This window comes from Myotis lucifugus, unplaced genomic scaffold, assembly GCF_000147115.1.
Source record: "Myotis lucifugus unplaced genomic scaffold, Myoluc2.0 scaffold_2864, whole genome shotgun sequence".
Classification (NCBI taxonomy): domain Eukaryota; kingdom Metazoa; phylum Chordata; class Mammalia; order Chiroptera; family Vespertilionidae; genus Myotis; species Myotis lucifugus.
This window is the reverse complement of record NW_005873912.1, coordinates 11,712-19,104: the sequence shown is the minus strand read 5'-3', so window position 1 is coordinate 19,104 and position 7,393 is coordinate 11,712. Positions and strand designations below refer to the sequence as shown.

The following is a 7,393-nucleotide window of genomic DNA, read 5'->3' as shown; positions in this document are numbered from 1 at the left end:
ATGTCTAGTCTCCTCAATTATATGGTAACTTTTTTTTATATGGTAACTTTTTATATGTAGTTTTTTTGCAGATGATGGGAAAGAGTAAAGATGTGAAATAAGACATAGTATGGAATCACTATCCAGGAAATCCAAATATGCAGAAAACCCAGGAAGTACAGGGCGTCCTTTCCCCTATACTAGTAATTCTTGGTTGTTTTTCCCACCAAGATATCAATTCCTCAGCCTGCCATTCATTACCCTACTCAACCCTCTACTGCTGCCAAACTCTACATGTGCAGAGCAAATCTTGTGCTTTACCTACCCGTTTTTTATCTGTTTCTCTGTTATTAATAATGTCAGACCATCTGGCCCTGGCAAGTGTCGGTCAGTGGTTGAGAGTTGACCTATGAACTAAGAGGTCATAGTTTGATTCTGAGTCAAGGCACATGCCCAGGTTTTGGGCCCGATCCCCAGTGTGGGGCGTGCAGGAGGCAGCTGATCAATGATTCTCTCTCATCATTGATGTTTCTTTCTCTCTCTCTCCCTTTCCCTTCTTCTCTGAAACCAGTAAAAATGTATTTTTAAAAAATTAAAAATTTTTTTATACCATCTGAAAAGCCCTCTCTTTCTAGCTATCCTTTTTTAAAAATATCACTTTTTGGAAAGAAGAAATATCTTTGTAATAATAATACATTTTCATTATAATTAACCTGGATAATACAGTAGTCTGCCCTTATTTTCAGGGATATGTTCTAAACTCCCCGTGGATGCTTGAAACCAATGATAGTACCGAACCCTATATATACTATGTTTTTTCCTGTACATACATTCTTGTGATAAAGTTTAACTTATAAATTAGGCACTATAAGATTAACAACAATAACATAATAAAATAGAATGGTTATATTAGTTAAAAAGGGAAAACTTTGTTCCGTATATTTTGTTACCTTTTATAGAATAATAAAAGGACATGAAAACCATGAAAAAAAAATAGAATGGTTATAACAATATATTGTAATGAAAGTTATGTGAATGTGGTGTCTTTCTCTCAAAACATCTTACTGTGCGGCACTCACCTTTTCATTTAAAGGAAGCACTTTACGGCTTCCCTTTGGCATATCCGAATTGCCAGCATCACTACTCTTGTGCTTTGGGGCCATTATTTAAGTAAAATAAGTTACTTGGACACAAGCACTACTATACCTATACAGTGGATCTGATAACTGAGACGGCTACTGAGTGACTAAAGGGTGGGTATTGAATACAGTTTGTGGACAAAGGAATGATTCAAGGCCTGGGTGGGACAGAATGGGTCAGTGTGCGATTTCATCATGCTATTCAGATGGGTCCACAATTTCAAACTTATGAATTGTGTATTTCTGGAATTTTCCATTTGATATTTTCTACTGTGATTGACAGGGAAATTGAAACTGCGGGAAGCAAAACTGCAGATAAGTGAGGACTACTGTATAAACAAATTTTTTCAAAAGTATATAAATTTGAATTTCTTAAAGGTAAATACTATTTAATATTTTGGTGTCTTAATTTTTTAGAAATGGAAAAATATAGAAAAGTATAAAAAATATTCTATGTATTTTCATCACCCACATTAATTGTTAGTATATTAGCATTTTCTTTAAATTTTAATGAAAATTCACTGTTAAAATTATTGTTAAAAATACATGCTCATTTGCCCGGTCTGGTGGCTCAATTGGTTGGAGAGAAAGAAACATCAATGTGAGAGAGAAACACTGATGGGTTGCCTCCTGTACACTCCCCGACCTAGAATTGAACCTGCAACTTTTTGGTACATGGGACCATGCTCCAACCAATTGAGCCACCTGACCAGGGCCTATGTGCAATGTTTTTTAAAAAATAGCTTGGGCCCTATCTTCTTCCAAGATTTTGTTAAGTATCCTTAATTAGGGTTCATGTCCCACATGGAAGAGTACCTGTTGTGTCCAGGTTGTTTGCTTAATTCTATATAAGAAAAAGCTAACATGCAAATCTGAACAGCAGAACGACCAGTCATTATGATACATACTGACCACCAGGGGGCAGATGCTCAACACAGGAGCTTCCCCTGGTGGTCAGTGTGCTCCCTCAGTGGGAGCACCACTCAGCCAGAAGCCGGGCTCACAGCAGCAGTGATGGCGGGAGCCTCTCCTGCCTCTGCGGCAGTGCTAAGAATGTCCGACTGATGGCTTAGGCCCGCTCCCCGCCTAAGCCATCAGTCAGACATCCCCCGAGGGCTCCTGGATTGCGAGAGGGTGCAGGCCAGGCTGAGGGGACCCCCCCCCCCCCATCGAGTGAATGAATTTCGTGCACTGGGTCTCTAGTTTACTATATAATCCTGAAGCTTTTACTTTCATTAAAGAGAGTTAGTCTGTTTCACTTTTGCCCATATCACATTTTTGTTATTGTTACTGTTTCCACTATTCCCTGGTCAGAAACCAGGGAAGATAAACATATCCATTCCGTTTTCTTCTCTCCAGATTTGTTATTAGTGAGAATTTTCAGGATTTTGCTTGTATAAAGTTACATACTAAGCTTATAGTTAGGATTTGTCCTCAGGTATCTCTGACTCCCAAACTTATCGTCATACTCAGTAAGTGCTTGTAGACTGAATGCTTATGTTCTTTTCCAGGCAAATTTGCCTTCATTAAGTAATTTTACTATATATTTGTTTATAGATAACATTCTTGTTTTTTTCTTTCTTTCTAGCAATGGGATTTGACCGATATAAAATGGTGGTGCAAGTAGTTATTGGAGAACAAAGAGGTGAAGGAGTATTGTGAGTAATTGGTTTTTTCTTATTTTTAAAAAATATTTTTATTTATTTCAGAGAGGAAGAGAGAGATAGAAACATCAATGATGAGAGGGAATCATTGATTGGCTGCCTCCTGCACGTTGGGCTGAGCCTGCAGCCCTGGCATGTGCCCTTGACTGGAATTGAACCTGGGACTCTTATGTCCACAGGCCGACGCTCTATCCACTGAGCCAAACCAGCTAGGGCATTGTTTTTCCTTCTTGATTTCATTCTTATGTTTCTTATGAGGTATTCATCCTCTTCACAATTCAGTATGATTGTTTTGCAAGTGAGAGTAAAGGACAGTATAACAAAATGCAGCTGTGAACCCAAGAGATCCTGGTTCTGAACAGTGAGGTTGACAGTTTGGGTGAGCTTCATTGGGTAATTCACTTTTCATAGTATCTGTAGGCTGATAAGTGTTTTAGGGTTTATGTATATACCAGAGGCCCGGTGCACGAATTTGTGCATGGGTGGGGTCTGGCCAGCCCACCCCAATCGGGGCCGATCAGGGCCGGCTGGTTGGGGGGAAGGTCTGTGGGAGGTTGGCCCACCCCCATTGGGCCGGTTGGCGGCCTCAGTGCATGTCATAGTGACCGGTCATTTCGGTTGTTCTGGTGGTCCTGTCACTTAGCTTTTATATATATAAATGTTCCCAAAGAAAGTATGAGACTATGATGATGATATATATATATATATATATATATTTCCTCCCATAGTCTTATTTCCCAATTTTGGTCCTACCATTATCCAAAATAAATTCTTTAAATTGTATTTCCCAATTTTTGGTCCTACCATTATCCAAAATAAATTTCTTTAAAATTGTCTGAGACCTCCTTATTAGCAAATCTAAAAGCTCTTTCTTAGCTCTTGTGTTTGCCTGGGCTTCTGTTTCTGAAAATTCACTCTGGTTTTATTGGCCTTGATGTCACTTGTCTAACTTGTTTCTCTCCTGTTTTTCTAACTGATTATTCTCTTTTCTTCACTGGTTCCTCTTTATTCCCTCTATCCCCAGCTATGAGCTTTCTTCAAGGCTCAGTTCTTATTCTTCTGCTCTTTTATATGCTTTCTCAATGAGCTCATTCATTCTCATGACCTCAAACTGTCATTTCTGTATGGGTGATTTCAAAATATGTATTTCTTGTCTTTTCCCATGCACAAGTGTTAATCTCTTGTTTCCATTTGTAAACAGTGCCTAATATAGTATCCTATAAAATAAAAGGGTAATATGCAAATTGATCCTAATGACGGAACAACTGGGAATGACCGGTCACTATGATGCGCACTGACCACCAGGGGGCAAACGCTCAATGCAGGAGGGAGCTCTGCTCAGCCACAAGCCAGGCTGATGGCTACAAGTGCAGTGGTGGTGGCAAGAGCCCTCACCCGAGGGCTCCTGGGCTGCCAGAGGGATGTCTGACTGCCAGCTTAGGCCCGATCCCTTGGGGAGCAGGCCTATGCTGCAGGTGGACATCCCCCGAGGGGTCCTGGACTTGCAGGCCGGATTGAGGGATTGAGGGATCCCCCCCCCCCCAGTGCAGGAATTTTTGTGCACTGGGTCTCTAGTTTTGTAAGAAAATGCTAAAATATTTGTTGAATGAATTTAAAAATACCTTGTAGATAATATCACTGAGAATTTTCACTATAGAATGTTAAATTTGAAAGGCACTACAGATATTTTCTAGTGTCTAGTTCCCCTATTTTATGATGACATTTATGAGATTCAGCATGATTTGCTCGAAATTATAGATATGGCTGTTGTCAGGGTCACTAATAGAATTCAGACATCTGACTCCTAGCACAGTACTCTTCACCATGGTGTTCTCTACCATTTGTTCAAAAGGCTTCAGGAGATTTTCTGACCACAGAGAGGCTCAGAAATACTTTCCTATTCTGTCACCCCAGATTTAACATGTCAAGAGTTCCAAATTTCTTTCCCTTCCTCTCCTTAAATCAGCCTGTCACTTTAACTTCCTTGTCTCTCACAATATTACCAAGGTCCTACTGACTCAGGCTTCAAACTTTAGAGTCTACTTTTATCTTATGTAGCCATTACTCTCTCCCATTGCATGCACTGTAATCTGGATGCCAGGAATACTTAGCAGCAGCCCCTTATCAGCACTCCTGGACTCTGGTCTCCCTCCTCCACAATTCATTTTGCATACCAGACCAATATCCCAGGAGTACACCTTACTTTCTCTCCACAGACTCTATATAGAGTTTATTTCAAATCTTGTCAGGTATAAAGTCCTTTAAATTGACTTGGTTAATGTGATCAGGCTGAACTCTAAAGCATGGCATACAAGGCCTCCCTCTACCCGCCTGGTTCTAAAAATTTTATTGTCTAAAATTTCAAACATATGCAAGTCTAGGGACTGAGGAAATCCCATGGATCTATACTTGGCTTGAAAGGTTATCAACACATACCTATGTTGTTTCATTTATATATGCACTGCCCCCTCTAGCTTATTTTGAAGCAAAACCCAGTCATCATTCCATTTCATCTGTAAATACAACAGTATATATCTCTAAAATATAAGGACCCTTTTAATATAATAAAATATCACATCTAAATATTGTTAGTCCTTAATATTATGAAATATTCAATTAGCATTCAAATATCCCCAGTTGTTTCATATATACGTGTGTGTATGTATGTTTGTCTGTCTCTCTATATATTTTTTTCAGTTGGTTCAAATTAGAATCCAGGCAAAGTCCACACATTATATTTGGTTGATAATCTCTTAAATTTCTCTTAATATATAACTTCTCTCCCTCTTTTTGCTCTTGCTCTCTTTTTTACTACCATTTATTTGTTGAAGAAATTGTGTAGTTCGTCTTGTAGAGTGTCCTACCTATATTCTGGCATTTTTCTGATTGTGCTGCCTGGTATTGTTTACTATGTCTTATATCTCCTCTTTTCTTGTAAATAAGTTGTTAGATGTAATCTTAATCAGTTGGACATTTGAGTTTTGGGCAAGAATATTACATAGGTATTTAGTATGCATCCTATTGCATCTCATCAGGAGGCAGAAAATGTCTGGTTGTCCATTTTTTGTTAAGATTGATCATAGAGTTCAGATGTTGTCAGATAGATCCATCTATTGTAAAGTTCCCTATCAGCTTTACCACTAATAGTTTTAGCAGTTGTCCTAGATCCATTATTCATCAGAGGTTACAAAATAGTGCTCTTCTAATTCTACCATTGTTCTTTATTTATTTGCTGAAATTCTATTAAGAATGACTTTTCTTTCAACTGTTTCATTGCAATGAGGTTTAGCTTGTACAGGGAAGGGAGGATAATTTTAATAATATTCAGAATAATGAATTGGTTCCCTAGCATCTTCCAGAGGTTACCAATGAGTCCTCTTTTTTTTCTATCTATGAACCCATGGTTTTAAATATATTTGATGTGTTTAAATCCATTGTGGTTATTATCCTTATTGATGTCTAAATTGTCCCATCTTTTGCAATTAGTAGTTTCTTCAAGTTAACTCCTGATTCTTTTTATTCATTTTTAAATAAAACAGAAGGCATATATCTCTTCTCAAAACATACTACACCAGGTAGTAGATCAAGCATGGAGTGGTGCCTTATTGGCGTCAAGGACATAGGCTGTCCTGTCTTGTTGCTCTGCTGTATTCTCCTTTACATGGTTGAAGATGGCTCAGTACTACTTTACATTCCTTAAGGAAAAGAGATAGAAGGAAATGTACATGCCCTTCCATTTGCAGCACTTTAAAGATATAATTACGCTGTCTTCCAGTTTCCATTGTTTCTGTTGAGAAGTCAGCTATAAGTCTTATTGTTCCTTTGGAGGTGATGTCTTTTTTCTTTCTAGCCACATTAGAATGTTTTCCTCACTTTTTTTTTTTTTTTTTTTTACTCTGGTGTATATGATTTTCTTTTTTTAATATATATTTTTTTATTGATTAAGATTATGATTTTCTTCTTATTCATTAGCATGGGGTTCTCAGAGCCCATGGAATCTGTGGGCCATTGAATCTTGTTTGTATAAGCTTGGGGAAATTCTTAGTGTGTGGACAGAGCTGACTCCATCTTGAAGTGAATCCACCTGCTTAGTTTCTGAGTGGATGATTCCAGACCTTTGACCTCTCTTCCCCTTCTCCTGGGTGGACTCTGGAATGTGTCCAGAGGTTTCCATCTAGTCACAGAGCTTTCATTACTTCTTCCTCTGCAGCAAGAAGCTCCAGAAGTTACCTCTCTTAGTTTACTCCAGCACCAGGGTCTGCTGGTATCTGTCTTCTTTGTCCCCCCTGGCCACCCATGCAGTCCTTTTGGAGCATGTAGGTCTGTCTCTGAGTGGGGATGAAAGATGGTGGTCTTGGAGGGGAAAGATGGAGATTTGACTGTTTTGCAGCCAGTCAAGACAAGTGTTTCCTGTAAATTCTCTATTAAACCTATTAACCCATAAACTGGACTTTTCAGTCTCATTCTTCGGTCTCTGCCCTTTGGGGCACTTTGCCTATACAGTCTTTTTATGGGACAGTTAGCCGTTATCTTTTTAAAAATAAACTTCTTATTTAGGATTGTTTTAGATTTGTAGAAAGTGGAGAATAGTACAGATACTCCACATCTAGT

The 7,393-nt window shown here is 38.6% G+C and overlaps 1 long non-coding RNA gene across 1 annotated transcript in view; it reads left to right on the top strand.

Moving 5' to 3' along the window:
• Positions 1-1,421: 1,421 nt before the first annotated feature.
• Positions 1,422-7,393, top strand: part of LOC102433460 — a 16,018-nt gene continuing 10,046 nt past the window's right edge. The window contains exons 1-2 of the long non-coding RNA XR_330964.3: positions 1,422-1,496; positions 2,707-2,776. This is a non-coding gene — a long non-coding RNA (uncharacterized LOC102433460). The remainder of the gene's footprint in view (positions 1,497-2,706; positions 2,777-7,393) is intronic.